The sequence below is a fragment of the Lissotriton helveticus genome, chromosome 12 (assembly GCF_964261635.1).
Source record: "Lissotriton helveticus chromosome 12, aLisHel1.1, whole genome shotgun sequence".
NCBI lineage: Eukaryota > Metazoa > Chordata > Amphibia > Caudata > Salamandridae > Lissotriton > Lissotriton helveticus.
Genome location: NC_136073.1, coordinates 782,222,608 through 782,245,654, shown reverse-complemented (window position 1 = coordinate 782,245,654; position 23,047 = coordinate 782,222,608). Strand labels below are relative to the sequence as shown.

The following is a 23,047-nucleotide window of genomic DNA, read 5'->3' as shown; positions in this document are numbered from 1 at the left end:
TAATATTTAAATCCACGTCCCCTTTTTGGAGTAGGTTCTATATTTCCTTTATAGAGAGAGAGAGAGAGAAAGAAAGACAAAGTATTCTCCTTCTACAGGGTTTATTAAAGATGTCTTGTCAAGATGCAACGGGATCGCCCCTAAGGACCATGGTAATTGTAGTATCATTTTCTGCGATGCATCTTCTTTCGAATTGCGTATCTTCAAATCTTCGCCATCCCTGTACACGTGTTTCGGGGTATTTACCCCTCGTCAGCAGGGATGAGGCTATCTTCTGGGGTTGCTGCGTGCTGCCAAATATTACCAGGTATAGTACCACACAAAGGCACGCAGGTGCGGGATCCCGGGCTCGTCAGCTCACGGCTCCAAGGAGCATAAACATTCCTTAGGGGCTATCCCGCTGGTGTGTAAGCAGTGTGCGACCCCATTTTCCTAATATTTAAATCCACGTCCCCTTTTTGGAGTAGGTTCTATATTTCCTTAATAGAGAGAGAGAGAGAGAGAAAGAAAGACAAAGTATTCTCCTTCTACAGGGTTTATTAAAGATGTCTTGTCAAGATGCAACAAAAACACCTCTGATACAGTGAAGCAAGACTCGCTGTCAAGAATACAAATAATCATAAATACAAGGGTCAATTCGCTCACATTGATTTGCTAGAACAACATTGCACAGTGGGTCATACCTCGTAGAAATGTGGTATTCACCTACCTGCATCCACCTTTTCAAAAAAGTTTGTTAAAGGGCCCCAGATCTCCCACTACTTCGAAGGCAGATGTACCAAGACTGGATTTGCAAAAAGTGGACAACAATTGTGGACAAACATTTGGAAAATCCAATCTGATTTTGAGGACCAACCTGTATATTAAAAGGTCTCTTTGCAAAATAGGTAGTCGCGAGGGGCGAGTCATAGAACAACATGCCTAATTATTATTCATTAGTCAAGTGGTATTTTATGACCTCATGCGATTGGCTTAATCACAGGGATGGTGGACTGCAAGGGACAGAAGGCCACCATCCCTGTGATCGCAAATCAAAATGTAAAACATTTGGGGACAGATTTACAAGCCCCTGCGCCACTTTTGCGTCACTTTTAACATGGGAAAAGTGACGCAAAAGTGGCGCAAGGGGCTTGTAAATCTGCCCCTTGATTTTTAAGCAGCCCACTTTACTTAAAGGGCATGGGTCTGCTTTCAAAAAAGTTTTTTATTTTGAAAAACTGCAATGAGAGTTGAAAGCGGATGCCTGGACCCCTGGCTTCTCTTTGCAAAGCTGCCACTCTGGTTCCCAAAGCAGAAGTGGTGCAAAGTGGGCACCTTCCCATTTGCAAATCCATTACCACCCCAACTTTGGGAGTTGGTAACTGATCAATGGTTTGAGACCGGAATTACTGTTGCAAACCATTCATACATATCTTACCAACTCGCAATTTGGAAGGTATGCCAAAATCATATCCTTCCAAAAAGTAATTCGATGGGTGTTGGAAACCCCATTTTGTTATTAAGAAAAATGTTTACAAGTTGCAAAATGGAGTTAATACATTCGAAAAGGCATTTTGTGGCCTCAAACTCTGTGACTTTTGAGAACTGCAGTGTTTAGCCCTGCAAAATCTACTTAGTATATCCAGTCCTTGGTTTGGAACTTTTGTGTACAATAAACCTATCCTAGGTTCATAAAAGATCATTGTTTATTCATAAAATGAACAGGAAGTAACCGAATAAACCCTGTCCCTCTCAATGTTATTTGTAATATATGTCAGAAAAAAATTATCATACTAACCACCAAAAGGTATGACTCTGGGCACAGTTTCTTTTACTCTTAAAAACTGTTGTTTATCATAACTTGAACCCCAGGTTTAAAAGGTACTCTATTGTCTTTCCCATTGTGGTGCCATCTTGAAATGTCTAACACTCAGACATTGGAAAAAGATGCACCTTCTTCCTGGCTACAAAATATTTGAAATTCCACATTTCAAAATGTGATGTTTAATTGTTTGATGTATTGGGCTCTAATGACAATCTGAGATATTTTTTTCAATCCCCCTGCGTGCACCATTTTAGAAAGACTATGGCCCGAAATACATCTACTTCTTGCTGTAAAACAGAGAAGTCACGACTTTCAGTTTGAGATTGAATTTGAAATTTCTGGTTTAAATGATGCCCTTTTATAGACACAATAGTCATTTCAAAAGGGTCAAAATAAGCTACATATTTAGAGGGTTTCATAGTATTTTTCTATTACCAAGAGTACGAGTCCAAGTTCCTCTTTGCAAGATTGCATATGAACTAAATCACATTGGATTATGCATAAAGTGATCGAGTGAATTACTTACTTACATTGGATTATGCTTATTTAACTGATGACAAATCAAGTTTCTTATTTAAACTTTCTTGGTCAGATGAGTGAGGAAAGATTCATGGCTGTTCCTTAGGTGACGGATACGCTGTAGACTCTCATTGTGAACAATCACTTCTTCCAACACCATTCAGTGGTAGATTATGTGCTGATTACTTTCCACCTTGAAATATGCTACCAATTCAGTTGAAAGTTTCTGTTCTTTAAATTTTTCATTTTTTTTACAGAGTTTTATATAGCGCAAATTTGATCCAAAGGTATCGGGTATCAGAGCTCTTTACATAGCACCAGTTGCGTTACATGGGGACAAATTCATTAGGTCTCGCCTAGAGATGCAGCGCAAAACATTGCTCGCTTTTGACGAGATGTATTGTTGCTGACTTGGCTCCTATGCGGGACAGGACCTGTGCACGCGTACGGCAAGGCCCGGACAGGAGATGTGCACGCGTATGGTGCGAGCAGGAGTTGTAAGTTGTAATAACGCCGAAAGCCGTACTCGTACACATCTACTGTGTGTGCCGAAGCTTAACAGACAGGAGATGTGCACGCGTACGGGTCGCTGCGTTATCACAACTCCTGCTCGCACCATACGCGTGCACATCTCCTGTCCAGGCGCGGCATGCTTACCATGTCCAGCATGCTTCCCCCCACTCACTGGCTCTTGTGGGGACTCTGCGCTGCTCCCCGGCTGGTCTTGCGTCTTCAGCCGGTCACTGCAGCAACACGCGGGGCTCCGTCTTGCTCACAGGAGCCCCGTCTGAAATCTTGCTTTGGACGCACCATGCGGCATTCACGAAGGCGGGGTGGGCTCCCACCGGACTTCCTGTACTGCTTGTTTCGTTTGTCACCAAGAGGGATTCCCAGCATACCACTTCTCTGAAAGAGCCACCTCTCTGTTTAGCAGCCAACGAGCGGGTACAGCGATCTACGCAGCTCGCCTACTCCCCTCGTCGTCCCGCCTCTCGGAGCAGCGGTGTACGCGCGGGGCGTGATTACAGCGCGCCATCCCCGGGGCAGACGGCGGTGGGAAGGATGCGGGCTCCCAGGGTTTACAATTTGTGTTTTCACGGCGTGGAGGACCACGTGGGCAGCAGGCGCGTGGATGTCCTCCGTGTGTGCGTGATGGTGTTTTTTTGTTTTTTTTAGCAGTTTTATGTAGGGGGAACTTGATTTGACGGTATCGGCGTGCTTTACATACCGCCCCAGTTACATTACCCAATGACACGTTCAATTTTTTGTGTGTTTTTCGGCGGGGGCTAAAGAGAGGATGTGGCGTAATGGCCAGAGCTTCCGATTTTGAAGCTGGGCAAATCACTTTATCTGTGTCTACCAAAATGAATGTGTCCTTTTGTAACGTAACTGGTGCTCATGTAATGCGTTCCAATACTTTCGGGTTGCGCTATCTAAAACTGCAAAAAAAGTGATTTGCCCAAAATCACAGGATGTTGGATTGAAGGTCAAGACTCAAACCTAGTTCCCCAGTTCCAAAATCAGCAGCTCTGGCTGAGTATGTATGTTTCACAGACAAATGATCTGCTAAACTCCCCCTCAAATCATAGAGGCCGTGCTTCCAGAACAATCTTTATAGAGATTACAAGCAACACAGAGGAACGCCCCCAAACTGGAAGTTGCACTGCCTCCAAAACATAAGTATGATACTCCTGTGAGCAGAAGGGAGTTATTACAATTATAAATTTGTGAGATTGTTGGCAGCACTTAGTGAGGCACTAGGTTTCCGTGGTTTACGAGCATCGTGTAAACAGTGTACTGTCAAGTCAATGTATGCACGTGCGTGCTGCATTCAAATGTCCTTGCAGATTGTGAACGTGTAAACAGGAAGACGTGCACACAGAGCAGGTGCTCGCTCACTTTATCGAAATAATTGTAAATATGACCACTTTGGTCAGGGGAATGCCCTTGCACCTACGACATGGGCACATTAGCAAGCAGGTTCGCGTGCTGCATCGAAATAACTCCCACTCTCAATTTACGTACGTGCACATGCTACATGCTACTTACAATAAATCTTTACAGTCTTTGTGAATACGTGCATAGCAGTCAATGCCCTTGCAGTTTTTTTTAGCATAAATGTAAAGAGGTGCACATACAAATGCCAGTTCAGGTTGTGCACTCCGTCTTATAAACAAAGACACATGCTCTATGTCAAAGCCCTTGCACATACTACTCACATGCATGCACATAGATGAAAATGCTACAGTGAAATGCTCTTGCACATTGTAAGCACATACACATGTAAATAGGTGCACATCCTGTAACAACCTGACTGTAAACGTCCTGTACTCTGCTTAATCAGACTGCCCTTGTACATTCCAGACAGATACTGTTAGAAGTGTCACATGGTGCATACAAACACCCATGAAAGTGTGTGCACCTGCTGCATCATCCCCACTCCTATCACACATGTATACTGTGTACATGATCGTGCAGCTCCAATTAATATTATGCGCCCCCCACCCTAAGGAAAATACGGTGGCCTACAATTTTAATAACGGGTCCCGTCAGATGGTGGTGTGTACTGTTACCCATACTTTCTGAAGGCTGTGACTGGCCTTAGAGGCCCCTGCTGAAGGCACCACCATGCCTAGAGTCTAGCCTTACGTCAGAGGATGGTACACCAGCCACCCACTCCCCCCTCACCCCCACTGACTGCACAGCAAGCCCCTGTCAATAGTGGGGTCGAGTACAGCTGTAAACCCTGGGGGTGGGGGTGTGCAGATTAAAAACACAAGTGGGACAGGCAACCTGAACATGGGCCGAGTTCTCTGTAGGGCCCCACTCTGAAAGGCCACATGGACTTGGTCACACACAGGTCTGCACCCTGTCGAGGGACTGATTGCCCCACCCATGCTGGCTTTTTAAAGGCAGAGACCTGGTGAGAGGATGGCGACACTCCCCGGGTGGTCTTCTGTTTGGCAGTGCCACCCAATATTCCTGCACCTTCAGCATGCAATGAAGAAGAGTCCGGCCTGTTGTCAGCGCAGCCTTTCTCTTCTGGAGGTCGGCAGACAGTAAGCAGGGGCGAGTAGGTGTCCCTCCAAAACTCTCAGCATTAGTGAGGTCTGAGGATGGTCTGGGGGTTGCACAAAAAGGCCTCCTTGCGCTGTGCAAAGGCACTGCATACAGGGCCTGGACTGGGAACCAAAACCGGCCCTGGGGGTTGGGGGTGGGGCCGAGCTGTTTGCCAGGGCCAGTTTCGGTCGATTTTGTTACAGGGGACGATTTTGCCGATTTAACAAAAACGGCCCCCACCCTTGTGGCTCACCGGGGTAATGCCCGGTGCCCGCTACCGCCAGTCTGGCCCTGACTGCATAGTTGTGAAATAATCAGAAAGCAGGCCTGAAAAACATTTCAATTCAGATATTTTTAGCAGTCTTTTCTACCACCGAGTGCTAGGAGTAATAACAAGCATTTTCATTGCAATAGGTCTCGCAGTTACGTGAGTTTAAGCTACTGGCATTGTAAATAACAATGCCTTTTATTTAGGTTTTTAAAAAGAAAACAAAAATAAAAGGCATTGCTATTTGCATTGTCAATAGCTTAAACTCTCGTAACTGCGAGACCTATTGCATTGCAAATGCTTGTTTTTGTTAGGCAAGTGATTTTGCCCAGAATCACAGGATGTTCAGCGTTGTTGCCGAGACTTGAACACAGTTACCCCAATTCGAGGTCGACCGCCTGGCATGTTCCGGCAGAGGATGGCTTGTGATTGTATGAAGGCAGTTGATGGTTTGTGACATTATTTTAAGTTTCAGAAGAATAAAGAAGACAAATGTTTTCTTTTACAACTGAACTATCTGAATCACACAGATGTATGATTAAGCTGTAGTAGAAGCATTTGAAGGGATCGATATAAACATTGAAACACCATGGTCCTGCTGGATCCCCGGATAGTAGGTAGCGAAACATATTGACACTTTTAAGGAGTTCTACGTACTCTGTGAAACTGCATGTATTTTGGAGTGTGGACACATCAACATGTCTTCATAGGTGAGTGTCTTACACTTGTTTTAACGAGTTAAAGAGAATAGTTTATTAAACTAATTGGAGTCTTAGGTACACCTCTATTAAGGCAGAGGTCAGTATAGTTGAGGGTGTTAACTATAAGGCAGCAACAATACTGTGGACTGAATAGGTAGGGACACACTTAGGGGCTAGTTCTGTGGGCAAGACTAGAAACATGATCAGGGTTGTTACGGATTTTGGGCCAGATAAATCAAAGGGTTTTATCCATTCTGTGTCTATGGGAAAATGTGTTCGTACATATGGCCCTTTGTCCCCTGCCTCCTCGTTTTCCCTGAATACCAATAATGATAAATACTAGTGGTTGGTCAATGTTCATGACAGTGCCCCAGCATAGCTGCCAAGTTTTCCAGGTCCATGCGTGATGTGCTACTCCAGTCCAGGTTTTTTTCTTTAAATCCTGAGAGCTGTAGTCCTACTTTATGACGAATTAGCAGGACCACATGTTCCAGAGTTCAAAGAAAGAATTTGGAGTGGCGCAGCACATCACAGGTGGACTTGGGAAACATGGCAGGGCTGCCCATGTTACTCAAGTTATTTGCTCACCTTTTCTTTTCTTTTTTTAGCATTTTTAATGCAAACTCCATTTTTGAACTTGTATTGTCAGTAGGGAGACGTGTCTTATTTGTTAACAAAGTTTATTCTCTCTGTTAGTGGCTGTTTCTAGGAATGCACTAGGGATATAAGAAAGTCTTCTTTGTCCCAGTTTCGTACTTTATTAAATGCTGGAATAATGATGCAAAAGTATTATATATCTGAATTGTTGTGGTCTCTGCTAAGGGCTACACATTGGGTGTCAGTACAGAAGACGTTTTCTTCTAATTCCTTTGCATAGAGTGTCATAGTCACATAGTTATTGTCATTTTATCTCACTGCACAGATTTAGCCTCTTATGTTCAGGTGTAGGTTAAATACCTTTGCTTATTACTACTATACATGAAAAACTGCGTAGCATAAGCAGTACATGCTGATCTGATGAATACAATATTTCTTAGCACTGTTGATGAAGAGGACGGCATCGTGACCAACTTTAGGCTTTGCCTCACGTGACTCCTGACCCCTCCACACACACATTAAATTACACTCTGAACATCCATCCATCCATCCATCCATCCATTCATCCTTCCATCATCCATCCATCCATCCATCCAATCCATTCACCCACCCACCCACCCATCCATCCATCCATCCATCCATCCATCCATTCATCCTTCCATCATCCATCCATCTGTCCATCCGTCCATCCATCCATCCATCCATCCATCCATCCATCCATCCATCCGTCCATCCGTCCGTCCATCCGTCCAGCCTTCCATCCGTCCATCCATCCATCCTATCAATCCATCCATCCATCCATCCATCCGTCCATCTGTCCGTCCATCCGTCCAGCCTTCCATCCGTCCATCCATCCATCCTATCAATCCATCCATCCATCCATCCATCCATCCATCTATCTATCTATCTATCTATCTATCTATCTATCTATCTATCTATCTATCTATCTATCTATCTATCTATCTATCTATCTATCTATCTATCTATCTATCTAGCAATATTCACATTATTTTGATGCTTGTATTGCAAAAATGTGGAGATATACAAAACTCATATTTCACAGGGAACTATGAAAGGCTGCAAATATTTCACAGTTCCACCTGAAAGAGGCTTTTCTTCTTTATAATGGCCGCTCCAAATCATACTTTGCAGAGCTTTACCATTGTCAGAGCTACTAAGATTATGCAGCATGAAGGAAATAATTAAGTGGCAAAATTCTCTAAAGTATGCTGCAAAAAAGCAAAATATCCTTCATACTCTCTAGCAGTATTATTCTCGTTCATTTGAGATAGAATAACATTTTTGTCTCCTATGCAAATTATCTAGCAAATACAGAAAATCCACAATTATGCAGTAAACTTGCAACCACAGGCTCGTACACGTCTCTTTCTTAGGGCATAATTCAGAATCTAGCGGTCTTCCTTACGTCCTGCCAGGTGAGCAGTGGCTATGACCTCTACTCTCCTTGCAGTGGACGGGCCTTAAGCTTTAGAGATCCCTGTGTACCAGGCAGGGGTTTCTGTGCTTTTAGTAGAGCTGGTGCTACCGTGGCTCTACTGAAGGCAATAATCTTGTTGTGCAGGGGAGCCAAAGTTGATGCAGCAGGCCCTATGGCAAGAGAAAAGGGCAGGAATGCGCCATATCTATTAGATACGGCGCATTCCTGTCCTTTTCCCTTGTGCCGGCGCACAATGGGCTGCAGTGCGCCAACGCAGGCAGCTTTGCACCATGGTGCAAGGGTGCCTGCGCTGGGGGGATGATTATTTTGGTGCAACTTTTGTGCACAAATGCAATCACAAGAGGTTTTTTCATCTGTCTAATGCAGCACACATAGAAAGAGGAAACACTGGGAGAAATAAAGATATTTCTCCTCGATGTGCCTCCCTTACGCCTCCCCTGGGGAGGTGTACATTTTTGGCGCTGCCTCAGACTTACGATTTCTCGTAAATCTGAGGGCGTGTCAAAAACAAATGAAGCGAACATCCCCAGCAACACCCATGGAACGCCCCTTTCACACCGTTTTCTGGGTGAGAGGGGCACATATTTATAAGGCCATGAAAAGCCATGCAACGTGGCTTTACGTGGCCTTATAAATATGCCAGTGTCCCATTGCGCCACCAGAACATAAATGAAGTGACACTCCAGTGGCACAATAGTGTCAGTAGGGCCTCATAAATGAGGCCCTTAGTTTTGCAAAAGCAAACTCCCAAAGCAGGAGTGTATTCTTGCAGAACAAAATAGCAATGGTCACGAGGTGAACGCAGAATTCTTCCTACGTGTGGGAGCCATTGTGCGATTTCCATACCCAGGTCTGCCATTTCTAGCACAGTGGTCCTGGTTAGGGAAAACGAGCGAGTGACACCATTCTGCAATTGTCACTGTGACCTCAGAATCCTTTGACAAACAGGCTGTCTGATAAAAAGTTTGAATTGGAGCTAGCTGGGGTTCCATCGTCGAAAACCCTCTGTTTCCCTACCTATAAATAGGACAAGAGAATCACAGGTTTAGAGGAACAGTGCATCTTCTATTTTATAGCAGATACACCGCTCTGAAAATGTGTGAATTACCCCCTAACCACCTGTCTTCTTATTTATTGTATATATATATATATTATATCTATATATATCTATATATATATATATATATATATCGCGTAATACCACATCTCGATGCAGGCAAAGAGCCGGCTCCGCCTTGCCAGCAAAAGACTTCACGGAAACGGACCAGTTTCTGTGCTTAATCAATTTATTGAAGCAAATTAAGTCGCATGACGTTTCGGCTCCGTGGAGCCTTGCTCACATGACAATATATATTTTGAAATCCAGCGCCTAATTCAATCAAACTTGCACACTTATCTTGCAGCACTGAATTTTTGTCCCATTGGAGAACATCTGCTGTTCATTTGTATAACATCCAAGGTCTGCCCCTTTGCTTAGACAACATATGCCCACGTGTTGCTTAATATTTAAAATCTGCACACCAACTAGTGTGATGTCTGCTGGCCTATTGCGCATAATTTAACATTTGTCTCAAACCTAGAACCACGTCTGTTGATCTGCTCTTCAACATTTATTACAAGCAAGATGTTCTCTTCACACAAACATGATCTCACCTCTAGTACAACTAACATGTCCACAACAACACTCAAAATCAGCTCTCTACAAAACCATTTTTCTACCTTCCTCCAGAACTAAGATCTTCCTTACATCCAGCCAAGATTTTCCCTACAACCTAACCGAAAGCTGCCCTCCATTAGTACCAAGATCTGCTCTTCACCACACCTATCAGAGTATGCCCTATTCCAACCACAATCTGGCATATATCATGATCAATATCAACCCTATAAATCAACCAAGAGCCACCCTCCACTCCACCACACCCTAGACCACTCTTCCATTACAACAAATGCCTGCCTTTTTTCAAAAGCATTATCTGCCATGCATCCAAGAAATATCTCTACCACGACAACGAGCAAGACTAAACGACATGCCACCAAACAGACCCACATCTTTCCTCCACTACAGCTTTCATACATCCTCCACCACAACCAAGATATGTTCTGAACACACCCAAGAACTGTTCAAGGCAATAGCCACTAGCAGCCCTCCTTCCCAATAAAGTACACAATCAGAATATGGATCTTAAATATTCTGCAACAAAAATATTGTAGCAAAACATCTACTACAGAAATGTCATGAAGGTAAATATTTAAAGGTAAGTAAAAATCAGGGCCTCATTTATGAGGCTGTGCGTCACTTTTACGCCGCCGGTGCGTCACGTTTTGTGACGCACCAGCAGCGTAAAAAATGTGCCTTGTTGCACCATATTTACAAAGTGACGCATCTAGGTAGATGCGTCACTTTGTAAACCCTTGCGCTACATTATACCTACGCCAGGTATAATGTATGCAGGGGGGCATTCTGACGCAAGAAAGGGCCATAGAAGTGATGCAGTGCAATCTATAAGATTTCACTGCGCCACTTCTAGGACACAAATGCGTCAATTTCTTACGCCTGCCTCACAGCAGGCGTAAGACTGACGCAGGCCCTTTCACATGGGGCTTGCCCCATGTGAACGGACACATTGCTGGATTTGCATGACTTTTGTGACACACTCCAGCAATGCGTCACTTTTGCGCCATACAGATACGTCAGAAATACTGACGTATCTCTAATTCCTTGCGCCATGATGCGTCATACTGTAAATATGACGCATCATTGGTGTCGCAAGGAGAGCGCAGTGAAAAGCGACGCATCGCTGTTTTCACGCAGCGATGCATCACTTTTCATAAATGAGGCCCCTATTCTTTACCCCACAACCAGTTACCTATACTCCACCACAATATAGATCTGACCTCCATCACACTCATGCTTAGTCCTTCACTACTGCAAAGGTCTGTCCACAAACACAACCAAAATGTTGTGCATTCGTGTTGTAGTTTGTCTTTATCAGTTGGAATCCCTTTTGGTCATATAGAATGGAAATTTCTGGTGTCACTGGAAATCTGGTGTAATCATAGGATCTGGCAATTGAGAATTAGATATTGATGTGACTGCATCTTGATGGCGTAATAGAAGCGCATAATAGAACCTCCTTAATTACGCTACTCCTGTCTGTGAGTATTCTTGGAAGTTGAACTAAGCAATTCGCTTAGCAGTTGCTGCCCGTATTGGAGGAGATCTTAAATGCTATACTACAGGTGAGCGGAAATAGTCCACAATCATAGATAGATCTCAAATTTTGTACATACCTGAGCATAGGCACTGTAAAATGTTAAACCTTTGAATCATGGCCAATAAGTGGGTAGGTGATGTTGGATTTAGGTACAGATCTTAATGCTGTACAATAAATAAACTGATGTATGATCCGGGGGACAGATCTTATATGTTCTGCAGTAGGTGAACAGGTGTTGACCAACTTTAAAGAACAACTCTTATATCTCTAACGGATAGGCAAGTGTTCTGGGGCTGTTGGAAAGATAAAAAATTAAACATAAAAGATTAGGCAGATGTTTGATCATAAATGATGTACAGCAGATGGACAGGGTTTTTGCCATATGTTGTTATTTTACTGGTAAAGATTGTGCTGTTCTATCAACTGATCTTGTTCAAAGTGGGAAGAAAGATAAGTTTTGGGTGGTTTGGTCTTGACTGCTAAGATGGTCAGGAGAGTGTGGAGGTTTTGGAAATTGGATCTACTTCTAAATATTTCTGTAAAAAGGCTCTGCTCCAAGCTCATGTGGAACAACCGCTTTTCAGAAATTGTAATATATAGTACTTTTTCAAGTTAGTAGCCGCTGCCATTTATAGCTTCTTGCTCGGGGTTTTAGCGAATGGCTTTCTGTCAGATTCAAAGTACAAAGGATATAACTAGATATACACTCATGTCACTCGAATATGAAATTAACCAGTTTGTGGAATCCATTTGTCTCCGTTCGGTTATCATGTCTTACCCCTTACCCCTTAAGAGGGTTCTTTCCGGATATTAAGAACTTATAGGCATATTAGGAAGAACCTCGTTAAAATTATCGCCGTTCCTGCCACTAAAACGGTGATAATGGGCTTGCTAATATGCGTTATAGAATTCCAATAGAAGCACAGGTTAGATGTCCTGCACATCTAACCTGGGCTTCTATTGGAATTCTATAACGCATATTAGCAAGTCCATGATCGCCATTTTAGCTGCAGTTTCCTGCCGCTAAAACGGCGATAATTTTAACGAGGTTCTTGCTAATATGCCCCTTGAAGACCACAGCTAATTAAACTTAAAGAATTAGTTACGTTCGTGTCGCAGGTGAGGGAACTTGTATCCACAAATGTATCTAGCATTAGGTGGAAAACGTTAAATTTCCATGATCTTTTCATTCAATCTTTGAGGGACGAACATGATGAGCCGTGGAATTGTAGCTTTCATTTTTAACTGTTAAGTCTGTGATAGAACAGCCCATCTCTGGATCAGAACTACAACATAAAAGTGCATAGCTTCAGAAAATGTTTTTCTAAAATCTTTGCCCTCCATGTTTTATTATTATTCTGAGAGATGTCTTAGAAACGGTAAGATTTGTACATTTTAAGAATCATGCAGGCAGAGTCATTAATTCAGCAAAGCAGTGATTATCTTAGGCTGAGCAGAGGTTGGGCCTGGGGCTAGGGAGTGTGCTTGCTCTCTTGAGGGATAGATCAGGTTTTTGCTGACCTCGTCGTTCATAATGAGGATTACTGGTGGGCGTTGGCTTGGAATGTCTTCTATAAGTACTCTATACATCTCCGCGATAGATGCCTTCTTCAGCCTGCTGAACCTGTTCCATTTGTGTCACTTGGGTAAGCTGTGATTATTTTCTGTTTTTTCTGCATATCTTCATTGTTCAAGTAAAGCTGGAATTTAGCACCTTTCACCTGGGAAACTCCTTTTCTTTCAAAATGAGTCAGCAAATGGAAAACACCTAATGCGCATAAAATGCAGGTGCTATATGTTTTCCAGTTGGATAGTCATATATTTTGATTTTGCGTGCACGCACGTTTAAATATTTTAAGGTAGTCCAATGTATTAATGACATTTACAAATCTACTTATAGGTGGAGAATGGTCTAGAGGATATTTACAAACATAAACTTTTCTCTTCTTGTAAAGTTTGTTGGGATAACATGTAGTGGAGAAACATACCAGAGGACATCTAAACTAAAATAGTCATAAATCAGACCACATAAAATAAACATAGCTTGGGCAGCCAGGAGTCACACCATCAGGAGACAGGCAATTGAAAGATATTTAATGGAGGCTGGGCACTAGCAGAAGTTATGTTGGTCAAGAGACATTGAAACTAGAGAACAGAACTAAAGGCATGTAGTTTGGAGACCAGAGGATAGAAGACAAAGTGAACTGACCATCAGACAAAAAAAGAGCAAAGACACGGGTCAGAAGAGAAAGAGGATAGAAGATTTCAGATGTACCCTTGAGGATAAGGGCTGGAAGACAAAAAGGTTGTGGTCTTGAAGACAGGAGACTTAGAGACAGAAGTAAAGAAAAGAATAAGGACAGGAAACAGGAGATTTATAGAGGGGAGAATAAAGGCTGGACAAGTGGTACAAGAGCAGACAATCGGGAAGACAGGAGACAGAGTCTTGGAAAGGAGCGGATGGTGACAAGAGCTAGAGCCGGAGAACAGATGACTAGAATGTAGGAGGGCGTGATCACATGGGCACCTACTTGGAAAAAGATAACTAGAAGATCAAGAGAACTGGAGACCATATAGTAGAATCTAGGAAACTTGGAAAAAGGTAGTACAGAAGCCAGAACAAGAAGAGAATTAGTGACTGAACAAGTGGAGAGACAGAAAAGCAGATCCTAATAGGGAAGAAAGTAGGAGGGAAGGAAATTGGAAGAGCAAAAAATCGAAATCAGGAGACTCAAAGGCATCAAGTCAACAGACTGGCGGACAGGAGACTTGGCCATTGGATGACTAAAATCAGGAGATTTTGACACAGGAGGACTGACATAATATCGGTGGGTAATAAGAAATTGGATTTAAATCAATGCAAAACGTGGTAGTTCATCCGGTAAAGAAAGAGGCAAATTTAAGCAAATGCACCAGTAGAGCAGCAGACAGAGTGGGGGAAAAAAACATCCAAATGGCACGCTGTGATATAAAGTGAAATTGTCAGAATGAGTAATTCTTGTGGATAGGGATATGTCATCCTTTGTAGCATTAATGTCTTAAGATATCTCTTAAAAACATTGCTGTTCTAAGACTTTGACTTTCAATTTTGTTCACGCACAGGGTTCAGACACCCGCGTGCTCATTTTAGTGCATTACATATGTTCGCTGGTAATTATGATGGACCAAGATCAGCATTAAGATTGAGCATTAGACTGACAGGACACCAGGCCTTAGAGGAGCTTGAAAGCATTATCACCTGATTCTGGGCAATTCATTCAACACTGGCAATGCAATGACATGGAGAGCTTTGTGAACTGATCACAAAATGTGTTTGGAATATATACGTTTTGAGGCAAACAATATCATTTTCTGGTGTGTCACTGTCCCATGAAATGTAAATATCGTTTTTAACACAAATCTACAATACTATGTGACACACTTATGAAAAATCTTCATACCTCCAAAGGTCACATGCAAGCCATGATTAATGTGTGATACTCCCCCAAACGCTTTTATTGAAAGTGAAGGGTCATAAAATCTCTTGTGTTACTCTTGGGCATATCTTTTCAATTTTTTTTAATACATGTCAATTATGTCCTGCATCATGATGGCTCATAGGTAGACTTGTAACCAAGCCTGGTGTGTGTGCAGTCCATGGTATCAAAACAAATTCACAGTTAATATGACATGTATATTCTGTATTGTATTTTTCATATAATCTAAATAAAGCATTCTAAACACACAGAAAAACAATTCACAGTGAAAACCCTCTTGATTTTACTGTATCATCTTCTCTAAATGTTAAGTCATCCAAAATACTTTTTCCAACAGAAAAGTACTTGATCATAGCAAAAGAGCAATCTCATACAATTTGCTGCAAGGTCCTCAAAGTCCATGCTAGACCAATGATAGGATTTGTTTTTAAAAGTACTGAAAAGTTTCAATACGGTTTTGATTCATACACACAAATACTTTATTTCGATCACAATGATCATCAAAGCACAGAAAAAAATATAAACAAGATACAAAATACATGAATAAAAACAAACCAGGTGTTGACAGGGAAATAGAGAAGTTAAAACATACCAATGGATAAAAAATCATGAATATTAAGGTTTAATTGAAGCAGCTCTTCCTACAGACTGAAAGCACCAATGTACAAATTAATGACTCACTAAAATAACCTTCACATGATATGTAAAAGCAACAGGTCCATGTTGGCTTTGAGGTTACAAATACAAAGCCAGTGCCCCCGTCCGTAGATACCATCGGCGGAATGGAGTCACAACAACCCCATGTCCACATCATTTCATTGGCACTTAATACGCCTGAACCAGAAGGCCATACTAAATTTTGCCACACCAAATACATGGGGGCAGATTTATGAAGGCCTTGCGCCGCCGGTGCGTCATTTTTAACATGGGAAAAAGTGACGCACCGGCGGCGCAAGGCCTTCATAAATCTGCCCCATGGAGTCTACTTGTACTTGTTTTCAGAATTCTAAAGGCAACCAAGTGACTTCTGGTGCCTCGGATCTTGCAGAGGGGCAGAATCCACTCTGCGTGAAGGCTTCTGTACTGAGGGTTTCATTATCCCCTGCCGGGGAATGGCCGTCTCCCTCCCTCTCATCATGTCAACATGTTTTTGCCTCAGGATAAAACAGTTTTTGCCTCAGGATAAAACAGTTTCTGTAGAGTGTATGACAATTCTTTTACTGGACCAAATTACTTAATATTCAGATATTCCAAATATATACGTGTTTTCTCATTCTAAAAATTAATAAAGCATTTCAGTAAAGGTATTTGATGAGAAGTTGTACCACTTGGTCAATGAATCCCAAATCATGTCAAACAGGAACACAGACATTGACAAATATATTAATTGGCATGAGGTGAAATATTAGATTTGTTGTTGGTTAGGTCTTATTAGTCTGAAGTCAGTTCATCTTGTCTTGGGTGAGCGGACATTTATTTTGTGTCTGAGTAGCCGAATACTGCAGTGACCATCAGAAGGAGGGTCTGGGATATATGATAATGACAGTGGCAGCAGAAATATTCTACTGGTTAGCTAAATGTCACTATTCTGCAATCAGCCAATACATCATTGTTCCCTATATGTTGGCCAGAAAGTGGTGTGTATATACATGCACACACCCACACGTATGTATGTATGTGTGTGTGTATATATATATATATATATATATATATATATATATATCACATCCACGTTGGTTCACCACTCGGGATTCATGCAGCGCTCGTGCATGTGCGTTATCCTGCGGCTGAACCCACGCCGCTCAATATGCCAATAACTTTTCCCCATCAAAGGAAAAACGGATCGCACAACCAGATTTGGTTTTAACAGCAATCTCCTTTTATTGCTCAAAGTATCATATATATATATGAAACATGGTGCCATTGTTTGCGAGCAAGGCATCAGCGGGAGCACGAATAGCACTTTAAAATAAAATAAATCTGAGGAGCACTCTCTTGATGTCTGTGGTTTGTTGCGATACAAAAGAAGACCGGAAACACACATACACATATAAAATATTATATATATATATATATATATATATATATATATATATATATATATGTTTCACAGGGTGAATTTCATCCGTACTGAAGGGCCATTAAGTAAAATATTATATTCTTATGACGCGAATTATAAAAGTAGCCCAAGTGGAGTTATCACACCATTAGAGTTCAAAACCCCTCTGAGGCGCGCTGAAATCTGAATATGGATGTTTGCATGCACATTTCACATCTGTTTTTTTCCTGATGCAAAATGTTCAGGCCAAAACCCATGTTGTGCACTTTAGAGTGCCAAGTATAATAATCCAATGACGTAACACAAAATGAAGCCGCCCCCCCCCCCCCTCAAAATGTGGACGGGAACCCCGAGTCTCCCATTCCTCACAGAAATATGAATTGGCTGAGGGCTGACTGGGGTCGCCCTAAAGAGTTGGGGCCCCTGCGGTGTAGGGGCCTGCGTTACGCCCCTTGTATAATCCTGATGTGGCCCATGCTCCCTTTGTGGAAGAACTGGGATTTGTGCAGGTCTTAAAATGAGTTACTTAGTGGGTATTTTTCCCAGTTCCTCTCTTTCATTGTTCTGCTGGCCAGGAATGAATTCCAAGAGTCCTCGGATAAGAGTATTGAGCAAGACCATTTTATTGCCTAGTTTCTTGCTTTTTAAGGTCGCGCTCACTACAAAGTTGCATAACTAGACCTTACATTCTATTTTTAGGTGGGGTGAATCCCGTGATAAAATATGAATGTCTGATGCAAAACCCATTTTCTCCATGCATTTATTGACAATGGTTTGACTTGTTTTACAAAAAGCTGCACAGTAAGAGGTTAATATCCATGAATGATCAAAGCGGCAGCAGAAAGAAGGGGGTGGAACTCGCCTGTGTGCTGCTCTGCTGAGGCTTACATCTGGTTTTTGCTGGTTCCCTCTGCCCTTTCGAGATTGATTTGGGGCGTTGGCTTGGAATGCCCCTTTCGGCAGCCTTAATAGCCTGCTGCACCCTTTCCAGTTTTGCAGCTCACCTACAGAAAGGTTATTTTCTTAAGCAGGTTTAAGTAAATTCCTTCAACACACCAGTAAAGCTAGAACTGTGAGACTTTCACCTGCAGAATCCAGTATTTAAAATTAGGCAACAGCATCAAATCGAAAACCCTTATCTGTAGAAAACTTGCATTTTTTTATACCTATTAATCAGATTTAGATGTAGGAGCATTCTTATTTAGAAAATCAATTTCAATATAAACATTTTGTTGCAAATCTTTTTCTTTCAGTAGTGTTTGTAATGATAACAGATACATGAGAAGCATGTGGGAGTTAAGGGGGGCTATCAGACAGAAGGACAAATAACAGCATAGCTAAGGCTGCCACAAGTTACAAAGCTACTTAAAGAAAAGAAGAGAGGCCATAAAATGAATGGTGGAAAAAAGAGACACAGGGATAAATTGAACTAAGGTTAAAAAAAACAACGTCTTAAAGAGGATAAGAGACACCGATAGAATCTAGAATAATGGAAGATGACAGTGTGACAAAAAGTAAGAACAACAGAACAGAGAAGGACAAAATCCTTATCATCTGGTGGGTGGGAACAAAGTGGCCAGATGGGCAGAAGAAGATGAAGATACTGTGTGTGTGAAGATGTGATATACTCCTCAACCTTTTTAAAGTTTTCTTTAAAACGTCACAATTTTTGAAAATGTTGTAAAAAATGAAAAATCTTCATTTTGAGAACATAATCAATAAAAATATGTTTCATAGAAAAAAATCTCCTTCAATCTGTGAAAATTTTCACGCAAAAGGTTTTTGTGAAACAGAAAAATACACAAAAGGGAGTGCCTCAATAGTCCAACAATATTACTGTAGAGCCTGTTCTCGTTTTTTCTTCAGAAAAAAACACATTATAGGACGGTGTCAGTATCACTATACTCTTGTCCAAGAACAAAATAACATGGGAGCAATTGTGGGAAGTCTCAAAACAGTGCCTTTATTTTTCTTCAAAACATCAATGATTCAGCTCGGCCAACACATTTCGTCCCCTGAGAGGACTTCATCAGAGTTTATGTATTTCTTTGCAGCAATATCCCATCATTGTCTAAGTGTAAGGGAATAATTTCTCTCAAAATATTCTTGAGACATGTGTATTGCTCATTTTATATTGTAGGAATATAACGGAAGGCCATTTCAAAATATCAGCTTAATATCCACACCCCATTGGGTTCTGTAAGCTCCCACAGGATAATACGACGCAGCACCACAGCTAAGAAACCGTGATGAAGTCCTCTCGGAGGATGAAACGTGTTGGCCGGACTGAATCATTGATGTTTTGAAGAATAATATACAGAACTCTTTTGAGACTTCACACTAAGGCTCCCATGTTATTTTGATCTAGGAGAAAAGTATATTGATACTGACACCATTAAATAATGTGTTTTTTTCTGAAGGACAAGAGGGGAGAAGCTCTACAGTAAAATGGTTTGACTATTGAGGCACTCCCTTTTGTGTATTTTTCTGTTCATTTGTATTTACGGTTTTAGAGTAGTTTGACCATTGAAGGGTGAGTGCCTACTATTATCACTTAACAAGATTAGCATCCTTGTGGCCACTTGTAGCCAAAACTGCTCTTGCTTTGGTATTGGTGAGACAATTCTTCCGCAAAAACTGTTCTCGCGAGAAATTTTACTCACAAGCAAAGTTACAAAAAGTTTACAAAACTTTGCAAATTTCCCAAAGTGCAAGGCTTATAAAGTCAGCCAGACTGAAGAACTAAAGATCAGGTGACATAGCACTTTGAAGCAGGATGATAGAAGATCAGGAGAACAGAGGTCTGAAAAACTGGAGACTTGAAGACAATTCTACAGTGTAAGAATTTGGATTATTGTTTGTGGTGGGTGACTGCTCCCCTCCATGAGTATCACAGCTCTTGTCAGAAAGAACTCTCAAAGCCAGAGAATTAACCAGAGCTCAACCCTTGGTAGCTTTGGCGCAGAGCAGGCTGGCTTAATTTAGGGCAATGTTAAAAGTATTTATGCAGTTCCAAAACTGGGGAGCCAGATATATTTTTTAAATGTTTGAGTTAAAATAGTGCACGAATGGACAAGGCACCTATTGTAATCAAAGGCGGTGACAGCCTGGGACCTAGGCGCATTATGAGGCTGACCATGATGGAGCACCGGTTGGATACACCAACCCTGTTTGTCCTGGTCAAAGATTTTCCTTCTGGTTTAGTCCTCTGAGTCTCAACCAACTGCAGGAGTACACTTCTAAGGCCCCCGGGGCCTCAAAGACGTAGGTGCTCGTATCGGTGCGGGGGTGTTGCAGCACCCCATAAAATACCCATGCTGCATTTTAGAGGGTGAATGAGCAATAACTGGCTTTAAATTTAGTTTTTATCTTGTCACATTTTCCGTGTGTGCAACGGCAGAGATCAAAGACTAGGCTATGTCTTCTGACAAATTGCAGCTTATCCTTTTAACGTGGATATTGGTGTTTACAAGTATGTCAAAATAAATAAAAAAGGAACCCCAAATGAAGGACTTTGTTTTCTTATTCTGAAGTGTGATGGAAGCAAATTTTTTAATCGGATCAAAACTAATCAAGTCAGTTTACTTGGCGATGTGCAAATGATGCATGTTTTCTAAAAATCAGTTTCCACGCATTATCCTTTCTGTGTGCAATAGTTTTATCAGAAATGCCGTATCTCTGTGCAAATTTAGTGGTCATTCCAAGGAAAAATGTGCTATATGTAAGTGACAGGGCTCTACCTCCCGCTGCATAAGCATTACTTTACTAATCTAATCTAAGTGTTCTTCTAAATGCCACAGCAGCTACATACTACACTCTTATCACTCTCGTGCTGAATAGACGTGACTCAATCACAACACCTGTTCTTTGTGTGATGCCTGGATTTTTCGGAACCCCTCTGAGTTTAGTGATGTAAAATGGATGGCAGCACCCCCAGTCTGAAAATGGTTTCAGCACCAATGCCTAGGGGAGGCACTTAGAGACTCAGAGACTGTCTATGTCAGGCAAAAGCCAACAGCAGGCTCCAGTTGCCACTAGTCAGCTGAGTACTTCCAGGAAAAGGCATCTTGCAGCTTGTTATTTACGTGTATCTACACCGGAGACCAGCCAACTCACCTTTGGCATCCACTTCTTTGTCATGGTTACAAGAGGGAGTGGGTCCAGTTCTTTAGGACTTCTTTCTGGTCACCGACAGCAGGCCCAGCCCTCTTTTGAGTCTTCTGGTGAAGGCTGGGTGAGGGTCCAGCTTTGTAGGGTTCATCTGTCTGTGGGTGGTAGACAGACCCCCTAAGACACTCCTATTTCCTCTCTGACCAATGAAGTAAAGGTTCTCATGTCCTCACCTACCTGCATTTGCTGTAGTTTCTGTTTGCCTCCCTCCAAACACTACACAATGTGTTGGAGTAGATCCAAGATGGCAATGGTCTTTGGCCATCCTGAGCATGAGTTCCGAAGCTCAGGGTGTGAGTAGGGAGTTTACTATGGTAATACTAGTATCCTCCGGAACCTAAGACTAAAATACAGTTTGAAGTAGGCATTGTACCCACATCAAACCCAGAGTCTGGTAGGACAAAAGCGATCTACTTTATCAACCAGACACGATCCACCAGAATTGTCTTGGCATTTTGTTCTTTCTCTTTCAAGTGTGCCCTAAGTGTTAGATGTGGCCCGACAGACATGTGAAACAGTATTTGACATTGTGATATCAAAAGGAGGCCCACAGTGCCCACCCTGCATATTCTGTGGAGCTCAGATGAGTTACCTCTGCCCATTAAGGCAAGCCTATTGATTGCTCCTGGGAGGCATGTCACACCTCATTCACACCTATTCCAGGCTGAGCAGAGGCTGTGTGAAGCTGGAGTGTTAATGAAAATTAGCCTTGAGGAACTTCAGGCTGGGAAAGGGTGACTTTTCTAAAGTTACTGTTCCTAAATGTTTATACAAAATCTGACTTCACCATTGAATTGGATTTTAATAACTATTAAAAATAGTTGTATAATTATTTTCTAGCTGGTTCCTTTACCAAGATACAGTGTTAGTATTTTACTCTGTACTCTGCTTTTCTACATAGGAAAGCTAGGCTTGCTACAGTGAAAATAGCTTTTCGGGTCTTGTCACTGTAGGGATACGTAACACTACTTTTCTATATGTTCCACTTTAAAATACCATGGACCCTACCTTGCAGGCTACAAAACCTACATAAGGTTACTTTGTAATAATTAAAAGGGAAATATTTACCTGTCAAAAAGGGTTTAAACTACAGCAGTCAGGCTACTATTGTAGGGAAGGTTGCCAGCATTGGCACTAAGCAGCAACAAACATGACAGCGCAGGTAGAGAGTTGAAGAATGCCATATCTTAATAGATATAGCACTGTTCAGCTCTCTCCTGTGCACGCAATGCAGTGTAGCAACTTTGCTTGCTGCCCTTCCTGGCGTGAATTGTTTTAGCACAAGGTCAGCAATTGGGTAGTAAATTGGACCGGTTGAAATCTGGCCAGTGAGAAGCATGAGCACTTGTTTTTGAGCAGCTCCACCTGGGGAAAGCATTGGAACTGCAATGGTAAAGACACCTATGACCAGCTTTGCCAACTGGCTTCTTAAGTGTTCCCTTGTAGAAACAATAAACGTTTTGATGGTTATGTCCCAAAGGACTGTTGAGCAACATTTTTCCCACATCCTTTGATACATGATTACTATACAACGCGACCACACTTGGCAACAATTGGCATATTTTTGCTGATTCCACCTTCTTCCCTGTCTTAAAAAGTTCTTATTGTAAGTGAAGGATCTTAAAATATATTTTCACATCTCTGGCATAGTTTCACATGTTGAACGTACCTGCCTTTCATGAAACTTTGGCATTGTGCTCCTATTGAGGTAATTCATAA

General features: G+C 41.9%; 1 protein-coding gene across 1 annotated transcript in view; it reads left to right on the top strand.

Annotated features, from left to right (window-relative positions):
• The first annotated feature begins 13,226 nt into the window (after positions 1 to 13,226).
• Positions 13,227 to 23,047, top strand: part of LOC144797630 (protein S100-A6-like) — a 34,205-nt gene continuing 24,384 nt past the window's right edge. Inside the window, exon 1 of the mRNA XM_078668323.1 lies at positions 13,227 to 13,269. The gene's annotated coding sequence lies outside the window, so the exon portion shown is untranslated. The remainder of the gene's footprint in view (positions 13,270 to 23,047) is intronic.